Below are 17,552 nucleotides of genomic sequence, written 5' to 3' on the forward strand. Positions count from 1 at the left end.
TGCGGGCCACGGCCCAGCCTGGGGAGGCCTTTACAGGAGAAAAGCTGCTGGTTTGGACGGATGCGGGGCCTGGCCGCAAGCCCCGGGCCCCTCCTCTCCCCTCTCTCGCTGCGGAGGCCTGGCCCGCGCAGCCTGAGATCAGGAGTGGTGAGCTCCCATCACTGCCGTCTTCCTGCTCGGTGTGCAAGGCCCTGAGGCATCTGTAATTTGGGGACCTTCTGGAGGTGGGAGAGAGATGTTCCGGTGGCCCTGCACGGGGGCTGCTCCTGGGGCTCCCTCTGCCGACACCAGGACTGCCTCCCCGAGTGGCTTTAAGAACTAAAGTAACACGTACCGCAGCGGCCCCAGCTGCAAGGGGCTATTTACGTCGAAACTGAGTAGAAATAAAAGTTGAGTGCCAGCCGTCCTGGCCTCGGAGGGTGGCTGAGTCAGGAGAGCATGGGGCCAGCAGGCAGCTGGTGGTGCCGGGCCTGGGGCCCAGGCTCCCGAGCGGCCGCCTGCCCCACGTGGGAGGCCTCGCTCAGAGCTTTTTCTCTCGTGAGAGTCGTGTGCTTCGTTGCAGAAAATTCAGACACTAGGGGTGAGAAGAGGAAAAGTGATCGCACACTCAGAGGTGAGCTTGTTGACTGGGCTGGCGTCTTCATGGGGCATGTGCGTGCTGTCACGCACACAGGCGGCGTTGGTGCCCACGAGTGTGCTTCACGCCTGTGACCTGGTCTGCGTCTGCGTGGCTGCCGGGTGTGTGTGTGATGCTGACATTCTGCCCTTGTTCCCGGGCAAGGGGACTGAGGCGGGGACGCAGCTGTGCTGCCAGGGGCACGCTCCAGCTCCAGCGCCTGGGCTCCGGAGTGCGCGCGCGTCACTCGTCTGCAGGGCCATGCCCACGTGTGCATGTGTGCACACGTCTGTGTCACGGGTCTGCAGGGCCATGCCCCCCTGCATGTGTGTGTGTATACACGTGTCCCTTGTCTGAGGGCCACGCCGGCGTGTGCGTGCGTGTCTGTGTCCCTCTTCCGCATGGCCACGCCTGCGCGTGCTTGCCTGCGAGGGCGGCAGTGAGCTGTTTTCCCAGCACCGTGGGCTCCTTCCCCGCCCCCCGGCCCCTGGCCTCGCTGGACAGGGCCTTCTGCTAGAGCGGTGACTGGGTGGCCACCGTATTTTCACCTGGCAGCATCGCTTGTTTCCAGGTTTGCTGTTCAGGGCTTTGCTGTCCCTCTTTGTGTGCTTTTGGCTGCAGTATAGAAAAGCCAACTCAGGCTGGTTTTCAGCAGAAATAGCTTATTTACTCCTGAGATTTCCTTTGCGATCCGACAGCAGCTCAGGCTCGGTGGAGCCGTCTGTCCGTGTGCTTCCCAGCCTCCTGCGAGGGGTCTCGTTACCGCTGCCCTGGGTCTGAGGGTCGCTGAGCCGGGCACCTCCCCCGTCACGACTCAGCCAGGAGGCAGACGAGAGTGTGTATTTATATCCTCAGCCCTTTTCTCCAAAAAGCTCAGACCTCTTTCGTTTCTAACTTTAGCTTTCTGCTCTCTTAGCTCGTACAGGGAGAAGAGAGCTCCGATTAGTCGGTTCGCTTTGTATTTATTTTTACTTGGCCTTTTTGCTTCCAGATTTTGAGAAGAAAATGTGAGATTCTTTTTTTTTCCTCTGCCTAATTCTCTTCCGTCCTCTGGAAGTGGCGGGTCTGCCTCAGGGCAGACGTTTGTTTTCCGTTTGTGAAACAAACCTTACCATGTTAATCTGTTCTATGAACTAATTACTAGTTTCCTTTCCAGTCACTTGGGGAACAGTGTGTATCTGTCCAAGTCATGGTTTTCCTGACAGTCCGGCGGGTGTTCAGGACAGAGGGACCCGGTGGCTGCAGGTGAGGACCCTTTTGTCAAAGAGCCAGGTGAGGCAGAGCTCTGGGAATTCGCTTACGGTTTGGTTTTTCTAATTAAAAAAAAAAAATTTAGCCTCACCCACGGCATGTGGAAGTTCCTGGGCCAGACATTGAACCCATACCACAGCTATAACCAGAGCTCCAGCAGTTGCAACACCAGGTCCTTAACCCCGTGAGCCACCAGGAAACTCCCACTCTTTGGTTTTTGTCTTTTCTCCAGGAATTGAGTTAAATACTTGTCATTGAGAGGAATCCATTTTAATTCCTAAGAGGTTGAGCTCCTCGCCTCTGGCAGTCGGGGGTGACCCGATGTGTTGCGGCCCTTCTCCCTGCCTCTGGAAGTCCCCGTAGCCCAGGAGTTGTTAGCATTTACCACACCTTCGATTTGCCCGCTTACAGTCGTCATCAGGATTCATTTTATTTTGAATAGGTAATGAATTTTTGGCCATTATTTTAAGAAGGTAATAAGTCAACACATTAAATCTCATGGAAAGTGTTACAAAAACAGAAAGTCCTGTCCCGCTTTGTAAAAGCAAAAGCCCCACTTCTTTCCACTTGGTTCTTCTGGAAGCAGCGCCAGGCCCTGGTGAGGGCACCACTGCCCTGCAGCTCCCGCCATCCCTGCTGCCCCGGCTGCTCCCGCTGCTCCTCCTGCCCTGCTGTCCCCACTGCCCCCGCTGCCCCCACCACCCCTGCTGCCCCGGCTGCCCCAGCTGCTCCCGCTGCTCCTCCTGCCATGCTGCCCCCGCTGCCCCCACTGCCCCCACCACCCCTGCTGCCCCGGCTGCTCCCGCTGCTCCTCCTGCCCTGCTGCCCCCGCTGCTCCCGCTGCTCCCGCTGCTCCCACTGTTCTCTCTGCCCTGCTGTTCTCGCAGCTCCCACCTTCTGAGACGAGGCTGCTCCAGTCTTCTCAGGGGCCTCTGTGCTCTTCCTCTTCGCGCCCGTTGGCAGGGACTTTTGCAACGATGCGTGTTTGGCCGTCGCTGGGAAGCACTGCACCCAGGAAAGGCACAGAACAGGGACGGGCAGCTGAGTGAGTTATATCCCACAGGGACTTCCGGGCACGTCCTCCGGCCGAGACCCTGTGCGCCTGCCCGGGGCTGGGGAGCAGCTGCCTGAGGGGAGCCTGCAGAGGGCCCAGCTCCGGCCCGACAGCCCGGGCTCTGGGCCGGCTCGCGCGCGCGTTTGCCGCAGGCGCGTCCGGGCGCCGCGTGTCTCTTCCGCCGGTTGAGCAGGGCGTCTGTGCAGCGGTCTGGGCGCTGGAGCGTGTTTGTTGCTCTGTTCGGCCATCATTCCGCCCACGATGGATAGCGAGGCATTTGGGGCAACCGTGAGCCAGACTGCTGGGGCTGCTCGACGGCGTTTTTGACGGAGGCCCCGGGTGTGCGTGTTTCGGCTGCTGTGAACGTGCTGCCCCGCGGCCCAGCCCACCCCGCTGTCCCCACACGCCCCCGGCTCGGTGGCTGGGCGTTCCCGTCGCTGGGGTCTTTGCCCTTGTAACGGGGGTGGGGGCGGTGGTTCTCTGGCGTGGGCTGCAGCGCTCCTTCGTGGGGGGTTGCGCTTGCTCTTTGGCATGTGCCAGGACGATGGGCCGTGGGGACAGTGCTCCAGACCGCGGGTGGCAAACCCTCTTCTTTCCTTTAGAAAACAAAACCCACCTTTTCCCGTGTGAGTTGTAGAAACCGGGTCACGACTCTGAGTGTCCGTCTCAGGAGCTGCCTGTTTTATTTAGTTTCAGAAGCGGCGTGAATACCTTCTCGTTCTCCTGTCCGTGAGGCGGGTCCTCTGAGCCACGTGAGGCTTTGGGCGGCACCCCCTGCCTGCACCCCATTCCTGGGACCTGGGGCCTGGGATCTGGGCTGCGGGCAAGGCTGGGACGCCTTTCTCAGCCCGTGCAGGGCTGTGCGGTGAGAGCCAGCGCCCGGGCGGAATGAAGGGGCGAGGGTCGCCCCGTGACCTTGCAGCTGAGCCGCCGCAGCCCCTCTCCCCTCCAGTGGGGGACGGGGGCCTGTGTTGGGGAGGTGACCATGCGGCTGCTGCTGAACAGGGACCCCTGAGAGCCAAAGGGCCGTGGTGGTGACCCCGGGAGGCGGCGGGGAGCCGGGTGTCCTGGGCAGGTGGGGCATGGTCCCAGGGTTAGACCCCAAAGGCCGGGTCACCAGGAGGGTGGAGAACGAACTGTGCTGTCCGGGCCCACAGTGTCCCCTGCGTCACAGCTGGACATGCCCCCTGGGCCGTGAGGAGGTTCCTGGGCCTGGAGGCACGACGTTAGGACTGCGTCACCTCTTCACCCGTGCAGGGAGGAAATCTACTCGCCTTGCTTCCTGAGGGCCCTTCGCGGAGTAAAAGGCAATCACACCGTTTAAAAGTCTTTTCTAGGAGTTCCCATCATGGCTCAGTGGTTAACAAGGCCGACGAGGAACCATGAGGTTGCAGGTTCGATCCCTGGCCTCGCTCAGTGGGTTAAGGATCCGGCGTTGCTGTGAGCTGTGGGGTAGGTTGCAGACGCGGCTTGGATCCCGCGCTGCTGTGGCTCTGGTGTAGGCTGGTGGCTACAGCTCCGACTTGACCCCTAGCCTGGGAACCTCCATGTGCTGCGGGAGTGGCCCCCAAAATGGCAAAAAGACCAAAAAAAAAAAAAAAGTCTTTTCTAAAGTGTTGATTATTCACCTCGTCCTCGACTCTACTTTGGAAAGGCGGTGCACCTCAAGCTCCCCCTCCTCAGCTGCTGGTCCCACGACATGCGCTCTGCAGCACGGCCCGTGCGGGGCAGCCGGGGGCCCTGCTTCTGAGGGTCGAGGGCTCCGTGGCCTCGGCCACTGTCTCGATGGCCCCTGACCATCAGCGCAGTCCCGGCCCGGGAGCCCTCCAGTGAAACGTGCAGGCGTCGGTTTAGTGTTGGCCGCTTTGTAGGTTTTGGGAGATTTCCAGTTGGACGTCTCGGTCAGTGTTTACTTTGTGCGTCTCTGGTGTGACTGGTCGTACGCACGTCGAAGACGAGCATTGAGCTAAAAATACCTGGAAGCACCTGTTAAAGCACCAGAAGTAACTTTTGTGACTTGAGGAAAACCAGTGATGGGACACGGTTTCCTTTTTATTTTATTTATTTGTTTATTATTATTTTTTTTGTCTTTTTAGGGCCGCACCCCCGGCACATGGAAGTTCCCAGGTTTGGAGTTGAATGCGAGCTGTTGCTGCCGTCCTACACCACAGCAACGCAGGATCCGAGCCGCGTCTATGACCTACACCCCAGCTCACGGCAACCCTGGATCCTTAACCCGCTGAGTGAGGCCAGACAACGAGCCTGCATCCTCATGGATCCTAGTTGGGTTCATTACGGCTGAGCCACAGTGGCAACTCGGGCCTCGTTGCTTTTCACGAAGACCGGGTGGAGGCGCGTCCTGCGCATGCCCTTGGTGGAGCAAAGGCACCGAGCCCGCGCTCTCGGGCCGTGGCCTGGGCCTGGGGGCTCAGAGGCTGTCTTGGCTCCTGCGCTTAAGGGGCTACAGCCATTGAGACGGGCCCAGAGCAAACACCGACAGCGCCCGGCAGCAGGAGGTGTGAGGCAGATCAGGTGCAGGACACGGCGCCACTGCCTGCCCTGCTGCGTCCACGGGACGTCCTTTCCATGAGACCACAGAGGGCCCGGGACGCGTCTCAGCACCGTGCCCATCTTGGTCACAGGGGCTCAGCGAGGGGCAGAGGGGCCTCTGAGCGCTGGGGGTGTGCACGGAGGAGGTGGGCCCCGAGCGAAATGTTCTCACGTGGGATCGTTCTGAGTCAGGCAGAGACTTCCAGCATCGCTTAATTTCTGTAGTTAAGAGCGTGCCTGGGTTTGAAGCAGGGCGGCCGCTGGCCTCCCCGTGTCCTCCTCGCAGCCCGCAGCCAGCATCCAGCATCCCAGGGCCTGCGTGGTGCCGGGGGCCCTGCCTGATTCTTCGCCTGGAGTATCGATCGCAGCCCCCGAGGTGGCGCTGCTGCTGACCCGCGTCTCCTCCAGGGTGGGGAGCGCGACCCCAGCAGCCAGCTCCCCACTCTGCTCCGTTCCCAAGTGTGCGGTCAGGCTGTTTCTGTTCTGCACAGAGGCCTGGCCTGCGGGGCCAGGGCGAGCTTTTATGCAGAGCAGCAGCGGCGACACAGGGGGGTTCTTGGGGGCTGCCTCTCCCAGCTCCCAAGTCGTTTGTCCAGCCCTGGGGGGCGGGGAGGAGTAAAGTCACCAGCCGCCTGGTGACAGCATTTCGAACCGAGTTCTGCTTCTTCGTCCTGGCAGGGCCGACGTACGTGTTCGGGCGTTCTCCTCGGTGGGCAGGTGCCGGGGGCGGGGCCCACCCCAGTCCTCTGCCCGTTGGGGTTTGTTGTCACGTTGATGGCTGCACAGTGGCGGTGCCCTCCCTGGGTTCCCACGTGCGCCCGCCTTTGCCCATCCTTAGGAGGGCACTGCCCCTTTGACCTCAACACTGTCCCGCTTCTCCTGGATCCCTGGGTTTGCGACCTCGCGGGACTCCCGTGTAGGTTGAAGGGTTGACAAGCTCTGGTCCCCACAGGGGCAGGGGATTAACCCACACGCAGGGTCACACGGAGAAGCATCAGCAAGCAGCTCCTCGCGGCGCGGGGAGCCGTCCTCGGTTTTCTGTGATGACCTCTCGGGGAGAGGACGGGAGGAGATGGGACCCCGTCGCTCTGCCGTCCGCCTGCGACGACGCGGAATCGCAGCTGCGTGCCCGCACCAGACGTCCAGGAGGCACGAGACGGGCGCAGGTGGCCTCTGCGTCTGTGTCAGGTCAGCCGTGATCCCCGCCGTCGCCGTTGTCCGGCCCCGCGGGGGAGGCGCGGGCGTGGCTCCGGGCCCGGGGGCGGGGCAGGGGGCCTGCCCTCTGCTGTCTCCTCCCGAGACAGAGGTGGTGGGCAGTGTTCCCTGTGGGCCTCCCAGCTCACCGGGGTCGTGTGCTGAGCCCGTGAGCAGTGGCCTCGCCCCGGGTTAGCGCCTCCCCCGAAATCCAGGGTGGGCGTCTGCCACCCCACGTGCCAGGGCCGTGGGCTCAGCCCTTAAGGGATGCCATTGCCTTGTTTTCGGCGAGGCAAAGGCTGGAGAGAGAGGTGCGTTAAGTGAGGGGTCTGTCCTTGGTCACCTCTTCATGCGGGGGTGGGGGGCGGTGTTTTTGCCCGAGGCCGGATGCTGGGGGTGTAAGGGCTTCCGGGGACACGGGCCAAGGTGCCCCAGGATGAAACCCCTCGGGTTCAGTGCAGGAACAGCTGCTCCTCTGAGCCAGTGCTGTCTTGTAAACACGATCGGTGGGCCTGGGGATCGGCCTGGCCCAGCGCGGGAGCGGGCAGGCCGCCTGTGTTTCACGGGGCCGCGGGGGCACCACGTCCGCCCTTTGTCTCACCTGCTGTCCTTGAGAAACACTTCTTGCATTTTTGAGTTTCTTTTAAGTGAGACTTTGTATCTTGTTCTACAAAGTACACTCCTGTGGGCTGAGTGCGTGGCAGAGACGAAGAACCAGGCAGAAGGAGGCGCGTTCACCCGTCGTCTGTCAGCAGCTGTGGGTGACACGTTGTCTCTTCGCTTCCGGTCTTCTTTCCCAGGGATGGAGTTTGTCTCCTCCCGAGACAGAGGTGGTGGGCAGTGTCCCCTGTGGGCCTCCCAGCTCACCGGAACAGGAGGAGCAGCGGCTCCTGAGAGGTGGTTTGCGCTCTCACGGATCCTAGCACGTGGTGGAGACGCCTGGCGGATGCTGGACAGCGCCTGCTTCCCGGGTGTCTCCTCTGCCATCAGGAGCCGCGGCCTCTCCAGCACGGGTCCCCTGCACCCTCTTCTGTGTCTGGGGGGCTGCTAAGCGCTCCGGTCGCGCCCTGGGACGTCCTCTCGGCTGAGGGCGGATGCTGTGTTTGCTGTCGCAGCGCACTCTCGGCTGGCGTGTTGGGCGTGTTGGGCGTGTGTGTGTGTGTGTGTGTGTGTGTGTGTGTGTGTGGCAGGGGTACACACAGGAAACCGGGGGAGGGGCAGCTCATCACTGCTTGTCAGCCCTGACCTCTGTGCCGTGGGGCCTCCTGTCCCGCACGGGGCCTCTCTGCACGTGGGACTCTGTCCTGTGCGCGGCTTCCTGGCGGAGCACCCTCTGTGCCGACGGCTAAGCCGCGTCGCTCTGCAGCCTCTGGTGCCTCCTCTCAGCGGACGGGTACGTTTTGTCCTTTCCTTTCACAGTAGAAAGTGCTTTTAAAAGCTCGGGCTTCACGTAACTCGTGACGCTCCCAAGGAGCCCGCTTGTCCCTCTGTCCTGCCCCTGCCGGTACATCATGAGTCCTGGCGCAGGACGGGTCCTCTCAGCGAACGGCTCGCCACGCATGAAGTGTCCCCACTGCGTGGGAGAAAGTGTGTCCCTGTGACGGAGGTTGGAGCCACTGCCCTCTGTCCCCCCAACCCCGAGGCGGGCAGGGACCTCGCGCTAGGCCCCTCGCCTGCCGCCTCCTTCCCCGGCTCCCCGAGGTCACGTGGGAGCTGGTGGCGGGGCCTCTCCAGCCCTGGGCTTTTATGGGTTATATTTTTAGATTTATATTGACAGGGTTTAAAGCACGTGTGCTCTGGTTCTCATCTGGCACCAGGCTCTCCATGCTTTCTATATGGTCTTCCAGAGACATTAACGTAGGGAAAGCAGCGCGAGCCGTGTTGTGAGGACAGGACCACGGTTCCCAGCAGGCCAGGCCGCCGGGCGAGCAGGCAGGCCACGCAGGTCTGCAGCGCGGAGCTCCGCCTGGGCCACGGAACCCGCCACCAGCCTCCTGATTGCTTTTCAGGCTTTGTTCCAGAGGTTGCAGGCCTGGGGGTCCCCTCCTGTGTCACTTGCCCACAGCCACACTGGGGTCTCTGAGCCTGGGCGCCTGCCCCCTCCCAAGGGAAGGACGTGGGGGACTTGGCCTGTATTTTATTTCATTTATTTATGCGCCTGGCCTTTATTTTCATGATGCGTGTGTTTCATCTCTCAGCGGCTTTACTTCTTCCCTGCCTCGGTTTTCCGTCCCTTCCCCAGGGAGAGCGCGGCTGGGGGAGGGCAGGTTCGTCACAGCAGCAGGCGGCGCGGCGGGGAAACTGCCCTCTGCTGCTGGGGAGCCTGGCGGAGCGGAGGGCACTCTTGGGTGGAGGCCTTGCCGTGGGTCTGGCACTTTGATTGTTTTCCAAGTTCCGCCAGCGGGGCCTTCTCGGCATGTACGCGTGGAGCCTGGCGGTGATGTGCCGGCTTTCACCCGCGCCTGCCTGTGGATTTGCTCATGTTGGGTGCGGTTGTCCGTCTGTGCTCGTGGGAGAAGTCGGCCACTGGTGTTGACCCCGGCCTGCCCTCGACGGGCTCCCGGCCAGGGTCGCAGCGGCCGCCGGAGGAGAGCAGGCCTTCCGGGCTTTCCTCCTCCGGCCCGTCTGTGAGATGAGGACCCGCCGCACGGTCCGGGGCCGCCAACGCCGCCTGTTCCCTGTCCTGCTCCGAGGTCACCCTCCTTGTGCCAGGATGGGCCTGGCGAGGGCGCTGGGGGCCGGCGGCCTGAGGTGGTGTCCACGGCGTCCCCGGTCTTCTCGCTGCGGACGCGGCTCCTCTGGCAGCGCTTTCTCCCCACCGCGGTCCCTCTCCGGCCCGGGGGTCTCAGGCTCCTTCTCGGCGGCTCTGAGTTTACTGTCGGCGCTTCCGGTTACTCACCTGGGGGTGGGGGCTGGTGCCCCCTCGCTGAGCTGGCCTTACCTTCCTTCTAGGGACCTGTCCCCTTTCTTCGCTGGGGAACAAAGGGCTTTTCTGGGGAAAGGCTTAGACTTAGTGCATCTTATGTAAGAGAGCAAGGAGACAGATTTGGGAAATTTCTATCAAAAATGATTAAAGGTTTTTCCTATCTAGACAGCTCATCTCCTTGCAATGCATAATGTAATATATTAATTTTCAGGATTTCGTACGCAACCTTCCTGAATAATTTTAAAACTATAGCATTGCCTAAGGAAGACAGAGGTCACAGTTGTTTGGGTTTTTATCACGAGCTTCTGAAAACCTGTTAGTTTGACGCGACTCTGATGGCGGTAGTTGGTGAGCGTCACGGGCTCGTGTCACGCGGGAGGTGACGGCAGAGCCCGATGGCCGGTTGCCCAGGACCCACGTCCTCGGGGAGGGACCCGTTCGTGGTATTTTTAGACCCTTGAGTGTATTGTCCCTCTCAGGCCGGCCCAGGGCTGCGTGTCTGCGCCTCCCCCTACTCTGTGCCCGCAGGGCTCAGGGCCTCACCCTCCCAGCGACAGAGAGCCGCTGGGGTTTGCTTTGCGCTGTTTAACTTCCTTTCACCGTGGCTCGTGCATTTCGGTCGGTGGAGAGACTTTGCAGGGGGGCGGGGCGGGGGCAGAGCCTCCTCTGCGGTGCGGGTCCTGGGGCTGCTGTGGGCACTGGGGGGTGGGGGGGCCTCACCGCCTGCGGGCTCTGGGCCCACCGCACCCATCAGCCTCCCTCGGGGCCCGCACACCTTGGTGCGCCCCTTGGCAAAGGCGCCCTTCTGCCCGCTGCCGGCCTTTCTGCTCTGTGGGCCCTTCTGGCCAAAGGGAGCAGGAACCGAGCGCCCGGCCCTCCCCCTGCCGCGTCCCCTCTGCCCGGGACCGAGGCGCCCCTTTTGTGGGCCAGGCCACATGGGTGCTGCTGTCATTCGCGTCAGCGTCCTGCTGGCCCGAGTGGGGAAGCAGTGCCATGCTCCCCGGTGCTGCGCTGGCGGTGACAGCGCCCTGCTCGCTTGCTCTGTCCCCCGCCCCATCTCTCTCTCTCCCCCTCATGTCTCTCCCTCCCTCTCCATCTTTCTCTGCCCCCCCCATGTCCCTCTGTCTCTTCCTCTCTCTTTCTCCATCTGTCTCTGTCTCTGTGTCGCTGTCTCCATCTGTCTCTGTCTCTCTGTGTCTCTCCGTCTCTCTTTCTCCATCTGTCTCTGTCTCTCGGCCTCTTTCTCCGCGTCTCCATCCACCCCCACCCCTCCGTTCTTCCCCGAGGCTGCCGGGCTCATTCCTAGTGGCGACACATTGGGTTTCTCTGGAAATGATTATAAAACACCGTACGTGCAGGTAGGGACACGTCACCCACGTACTGAGTGGATTGTTTTGAAGTTCCCGTGAAGCATCCGCTTGTTGGGAGTTTGAAGGAGTCAGCATTTCCTTAAGGTCATAAAAGCATTTCCGTTCCCGTTCACCCGCTCCCGTCAAAAGTAAGGGGAGGGTTTAAAGCAGACAACAGAGTCGTCTTTTTTAAAAACGGCTGTTCTGAGTGCCGTGTCCAGACCCCGCGTGTGCTGGGAAGGGTCCGCCGCGCGTCTGAGGTGCCTCTGGCGTTTCCACCTGCCACCCCTCTGTCCCCTACCCGTCCCCCTGGCCGCTCAGCCTCGGCCATCGCCCATGGGGCGGGCAGCGGGGCCCGGAGACGCAGCCCTTCCTCCCGGCTCTGCGGCCCTCCTCGCCCCCTCCGGCCGGCCCGGCCCGGTGCCTTGGGCGCCCGCGGCCCTCCTCTCGGTGCCCCACTCGCTGTCCTGGGCGGTCGCCGGGGGGCGGGGCCAAGCTCAGGACGGGGAGGCGCTGCCCGGTCCGCGTCCCTCGGGAGCGCGCTCGCCTGCTCGCCTGCCTCGGCTCTGGAAGAGCCGGTGTCTCCGGGCCTCGGCCGAGCACGTGGCCCGTGGTGACCGTGCGTCTCTGGACCCCGGCCACGCGGAAGGCGTTCTGTCTGCGTTTCCTTCGCTTCTGGGGCTTGTCACGGGCGGTGGGGCTCCTGGCCGTGACAGGGGCGCGTCTGTGGAGAGCAGGTGTGGGGACCCCCGCGCGACCCTCCCCGGTGAAAGCAGACGTGGCGCCGGCGTCTCCCTGGCGCCCCTCCCTCGCCGAGGGCGCGGCCGCGGTCTGGGGTTTCGGGTGAGCCCACCCTGGCCACTGGTGCCTTTCCCAGGGAAGCGTGCACCCCTGAGAACCCAGCTCCGTTTTGCTGGGGCTCGAGCTTCATGTAAACGGAGTCGCAGCCTCTCGGAGGCCCCTCCGGGTTCGTTAATGTGGCGCGTCGCTTCAGTGACTCTCATGCGTGAAATCGTTTCCTTGTTCTCAGCGCAAATTCAATTTGCTTCTAATGCTGCAGAAGCCCTTAAAAGGGTGGCTGGATCGCTGGTTGACACGCTGTTGAAGGTTTTACACGGGAGTTTTTCTTCCTGCTCACGTGCGTCACAGATGTGTTTTGTGGAAGAACTCCCTGGAGACGCCGTCTGGGCTTCGTATGTGCTTTGCACGAGTTCTCTTTCTGATTCTACACCTTTCTGTTTGTAGTTTAGTCAGATTTTTAAATTTCTTATGGAGTCAGCTTTGGCAAGTTGTATTTTTCTCGGAATTTGCTCGTTTTACCTAATTTACAAAAACTTTCATGGAGGTACCCTGCACCTGTCACCCCCACGAGCCCTTGCAGGGCGCCTAGGGGCCCTCACTTGTGGCCTTATTGTTCCAGGACCTGCAGAGGCTGCGTCGCCCTCAGCACTGGGGCGGCCGTCCAGGGCCCAGTCCTGAAGCCCCTCTTGCCGGCCCCACACTTCCCCTGGTAAGTGGGGGCACCCCGTGCCAGTACCTTAAGTTTCAGCTTCTCAGTTTACAAAGCTGTGTCCCCGCCGGCAGCCCGTCCTGGGCGCGTCCCCAGCAGGCGTGGCGCAGGCTGGCGGTCCCGGTGCAGGCCTCCCTGCGGCGCTTCCTTTCTCTGTTCAGCCCGTGGACTCTCAGTCGGTAAAGCTTCTGGGCGGCTTTTCAGCCTTTTGCAGTTCACACACGGTCCTTCCTCTCCCTCCTCGGGGTGCAGGGGGCCACGTCCCGGCTGCAGTGACCCACGGCCACCCGCCAAGGGAAGGGGCTGTGGCGCTGGGTTGGTGACAGGCGGAGGTACTAAGGGGGTGCGTGGAGGGGCCGTTGGTGCTGAGGGGTGGGAGATGCCGTGTGCAGTTCTAGGTGCTCAGCCGGAAGCCTCTCTGCCGGACGGGCCAGCCATGTGACCCGGAACCCCGGGCTGGGGGGCTTCACACTGGGCGCCCATCAGATCTGGTGACACTGGTGCAGGACATGAGGACCCAGAGGTGGCCTGTCCTCACATACCTGCTGACACGTGTTCCTGGTGTATCCGTGCACGTCGAGACTGAGGTCAAGGCTGAGAGCGCAGCAGGAGGCTCCTGGGGGCTGGGGGTCTACGCGGCTCGGCCGCTCAGCACTCAGACCCAGATCTGCCTCCAGCCTCCACCTCCCTGGTCCCCTGGCTCCCCCCTGGCTCCGTGCTGGAGAAGCCCGCCTGTGGCGCTGCTTGGACCTCGGTTTGTCTTTTAAAAGGAAAGTCTTAACAGCCTGCATTTGGGTTTGATGCGTGTCAGCGTGTTGAACTCCTGCTGGTTGAGGGAGGGGACGTGGGGAGAGGCCGGGCCGCTGCTCCACAGGCCTGCGCGCGTGGCGGCTCATTTCTGGGAGGATGGGTCCACACGGGCCTTTGCCCCAGGCTCGTTCCTTCGCACGTGGGTCGGGCTTCTCTGCGCCAGCAGGTGGATGAGCAGGGCCGGCGGTAGAGCTCCGTGTGTGCTCTGGTAGATTCTACCGCGCATCCACCTTAAGAATCACCAGATGCGGTGAAGGGCATGGAAGCATGTTTGGGAGAGGACTTTGAATTCGGGATACTTGCTTTCAGAGTTGACTTCCGAGACGGTGAAAAGGCTTTGCTGCTGGTGAAACTAACATGAAGCATTGGAATCGTTCTGTTCCAGGAGCCTCTCAGGTGGGCACAGAGAGCTGGGAGGTGGCTGAGCGAAGCTGCTGACTGCTGACCAGCAGTGCTGACCTCGTCTCAGTCCCACCCACCCGGAAGGGTCAGAGCCAACGCAGAGACTAACCACGGTTCAAGGTGAGAGCGAAAACCTCTTCCCCTCTGCTGACGGGTGAGGAGTAGAAAATGCCCCTGCTTGATATCGATGGATCGGTTAAGGCTCTGGGCTTGCCTTTTAAAACGCATGCTACTGGGTGGCTTCCAGCAGAGGTGACCTGTCCGTGTCCCCAGCTCTCAGAGCCCCTGCAGGCCTCACACCTCTGGCCGGTGCTTGGCGGCCCCCCAGCGGCCAGCGCGGTCCTTGCTGAGGGCTGTGTGCGTGCCAGGCGCCACGTGGGATGCTGTGTCCTACGCGGCAGGGCAGCGGGCGCTTCGGAAAGAGGAACAGTGCGTGTGGCAGAACACACAAGACTCTTTGGCCGTTAAAAGTGGGGGGCCAGGAGGCCCTCTGGTCCGCAGAACAAAGGCTCCCGCGACTTTGATTCCAGAGGATGACGTGTTTAGGTGGGTGGGCAGAAGCAGGCACAGGTGGTCTCACAGTTGCCTCCTTGGGAGATGAAAGGACCCTGCTGGCAGCAGAGTCGCCGGTGCACACCGAGGACCCAGCGCAGCTGCCGGCAGCGCAGCGAAGCCGTCCTGGAAATTCCTCGTCTCGTCGTAGCCGGAGAGGCCGCGCTCTGGAACCCGGGTCAGCAGAAGTGCTTCTCCGGCTTTGCCCGCGTGAGCGGTCCGTGGCTGTCGTGTTTTTGCACAATACGCCGAGTCTGCCTTCTGCAGGGCTCAGCTGGCCGCTGGTCTCCAGCCTCTCCCCCCCCTTTTATTTAGTTGGTGCATAAGAATAGTCATCGTAAGTTTGGATTGCTGAGTGTTCGTTTGCTTTCTGTGGGTCCGTCCGATTCTGCAGACTGCACAAAAAAGAAACCGTCTGAATCCAGGGGCGATTAGAACCGAAATAAAAGAAATCTTTGGATTCTCAAACCAGGTATGAGGATCAAAAGCCTGAAATCCTGATAAGATACTTCTAATAATCTGATCTTTATAAGTGTCCAATCGCATAGAACGAAATTGCTGAATGCCCTTTTGTCGAGCTAGAATATCTGGTGCAGCATTATGGGTGGAGTTTTCTTTTCAGCCATGGCTCAGCTCCAGACGTGATCTTAAACCCATTGCTGTCACCAGAGTCATTGAGAGACGGCGAGAATCCAGCGCGGGAGACCCGTTTTCGAGGTCTCTGCGCGCAAGGTGCGCCCTTGGCCGTCTGACCGTGGGTGCCTTTCAGAAGCACACGCCGGGCGAGTCATGCTGTGGATGTGACTAGCAGGTGTCTCTGTGTGTGTGAGCGTGCACTCACACTTGGTCCTTTGCACGAGTCAACTGTCCTCGAAGACACGGGAAAAAGACCCAGCGCCCAAGGCGGGCTCTGAGGCAGGACGGAGGGCTGGGCGTTCTCCGCCTTCCGCCCGTCGGTTGCCCTGCCCGGACCCGGGCTCGCAGGCGGGGCTGCGGAGGGGAACCTTCGTGTCCAACTTGTGGCAACATGATCTGAAGTCTTAGTCGTCTTCTTTCCCCAGAGCCGTTTGAAAAAGAAACACAAAGGCAGCGGACGCTGGAAAAGCCCCCGCTGGCGCCCGCGGCGCTGGGGGAGCCGGCCTTGGGCGCTTCAGGCCCAGCGGCCGCCCCGCCGCTCCCGCCCCTTCAAGAGCTGGCCCTGCCGCCTGCTCCGCCTCGCAGGCCAGCGCGCTGGGCCGGGGGCGCGCTCTGGGCCCGAGGCCCTTACTCTGCGGCGCCCGCTCCGAGGGGCCCGGCCAGACCCGGGCTGCCCCGCCGCCGCCACCCGCCCGCCCCTCTTGCGGCCGCCACACCCGAAGGTCCCTCTTGCGACAGTATCTGTCAGCTCCTCTTTTGCTTCCGGGTGGCGTCGCGGAAGACACCACTTTGGAGAATTACTGCCACATCCAGATGTAACAAAAGCAGTGGCATAAATCTGCCCATACACACAGACCTGGGCTGCGGAGTTGGTGTGGCGCCTCGGGTGTAGACCTGAGCCGCCTGTGCTCAGCTCCTGGGCTCGTTCTGAGAGGGTAGGACCCAGGCCCTGCCACCTTCATGCGGTGGTTCTGGTTCCGCTTCTGCACGGCTGGCCTGCCGAGTTGTGATCGCGATGGGGCGAGGGGGTCTGGGCGGGGGTCTCCGTGAGCCTCTCCGTCACCTGCCTTAGCTCCTCAGGCAGGACAGCTCTTTGTTCCTGGGACAGTCCTGTTTGTCCCACACGGTGCCCCGGCCCTGGGATGGCCAGACCACGTCTGCATGTGGCCAGCCTGGCTGGGTGTCCTGAAGGCCCGGGAGGGGCCGGTGGCATTGGGTGGGGCCCGGCGGGCGCAAGGGCACCAAGACCCATGTGCAGGGCTGAATCCTGGCCTGTTGGGGCCAAAACTAGACATTTTCCCCTTGGATGTGATTCGCAGGCTACTGTCTCCTGTGGAGCACAGGCGCCGTCCCTAAAGGTCAGTGACAGAAATGAGGGATTCCCGGTGGGCTTCTGGCGGCGTCACCGCTGGGAAGGCGTCCTTGTGCCAGTCTCAGGTCGGCAGCAGCTGCCCCCCCCCCCCCGGGCACAAGGGCACAGGCTGTCTCGTGTCCCCACCCCAGCCAGGGCGCTGGGGTGGGGGGTGCCTCTGGGGTGCCCACCCCGGGCCACCGGCCAGCTCCGGCCTCCTCTGTGCCCGTGCTGGGTGGCGGCTAGGGACCCTGGCGTGGGGCTCAGAGCCTCCTAGTTGGTACGGACACCCCCCCTTCCCAGCCTGGGGCCCACAGTCCTCCTCGGCCCCGGGGCCTCGGCCTGGGCTCAGTCAGCGGGAAACGTCCTCAGTGGCTGCAGAGCCGCCGGTTCCAGGAGGGCGGCGTGGCGCCGGTGCCCGGAGTGACTGTGGCCGCAGTGGGGCGGGAGTGGGGGGCGCAGAGCTCGGGACCCCAGGAACTCCACCTCTCAGAACCTGCTGCGACTCCAGAAAGATGCGTGTGGCATCCTGGACCTGCTCCTTCATTTGTGCGTCAAATGCTCACCGAGTGCCTGTTTGCAGGTGGGGGCCAAGGCCTGGAGACGAGGGCGGGACTGGAGGAGGCAGCTGCCAGGCCGGTGAGGGCGGAGAGCAGCTGTGTCACGGGCGGTGTCGGCCGCGAGGGCCCCGCAGGGCGGGGGTGGGGGTGGGTGGCTCTCCCTCTGAGGGGTGGCGCCACCGAGGGGACCCGGGAGGGGCCCTCGCCCGCTTCTCCCCGCACTCCCGCCACCTGCTGGCCGTGGTGGCAAAGGGTAGACATGGAACCACGGGGAGACGGTGGTTTCGGGTTGTTTCTCCCCAAAAAAATTGAAAACCAAGCTGAGTAAAACTTGGTTTAACAGCATCAAGTTTTAAACTTTTTGAAAAGTGGCTGTGTTCTTCCCAGTTCTTCTGTGTTGGACTTTAAGTGTCCCAAGGAGACAGACAGTGCAGCGTTGACCTCGAGAGCTGACTGAGGAAGTAAGAGTTGGGCCGCCTGTGCCATGTTGGGGCGGAGTGGTGTCTGCTGCTCTCGAGAGAGAGAAGGTTGGTGGGTTTTCCTGGCTGTTCTGGGCTCTGGCCATGGCGAGAGAGCGGCAGACGGACGTGTCAAGAAGAACCGGAGGCCGGTCCCCACGCGGGACAGCTGGGGGTTGGCCCTCGCGCCCAGGCCGCTTCCTGGGAGGGGCTCGAGCGCCCTCTTGTGGACGGTCCACTCCGCCAAGGGCTCTAAGGGGATCGGCCGCCCTGCCCGCCCTGGCAGACAGAGAGTTCTGGAAGGTGGACGGCTGCTGAGCACCTCGTTAAGCA

At 62.2% G+C, this 17,552-nt stretch overlaps 1 protein-coding gene across 12 annotated transcripts in view; it reads left to right on the forward strand.

Moving 5' to 3' along the window:
* The window catches only part of ADARB1 (adenosine deaminase RNA specific B1), a 108,979-nt gene that overhangs the window by 31,173 nt on the left and 60,254 nt on the right, over positions 1-17,552 (forward strand). For 3 of the 12 annotated variants that reach the window (XM_047798091.1, XM_047798113.1, XM_047798114.1), the window contains exons 1-2: positions 12,371-12,450; positions 13,646-13,782. The exons of 3 other annotated variants lie outside the window; for them this stretch is intronic. The gene's annotated coding sequence lies outside the window, so the exon portion shown is untranslated. 6 more of the 12 variants (XM_047798098.1, XM_047798096.1, XM_047798100.1 and 3 more) reach the window with 4 other exon arrangements.

This window comes from Phacochoerus africanus, chromosome 1 (genome assembly GCF_016906955.1).
Source record: "Phacochoerus africanus isolate WHEZ1 chromosome 1, ROS_Pafr_v1, whole genome shotgun sequence".
NCBI lineage: Eukaryota > Metazoa > Chordata > Mammalia > Artiodactyla > Suidae > Phacochoerus > Phacochoerus africanus.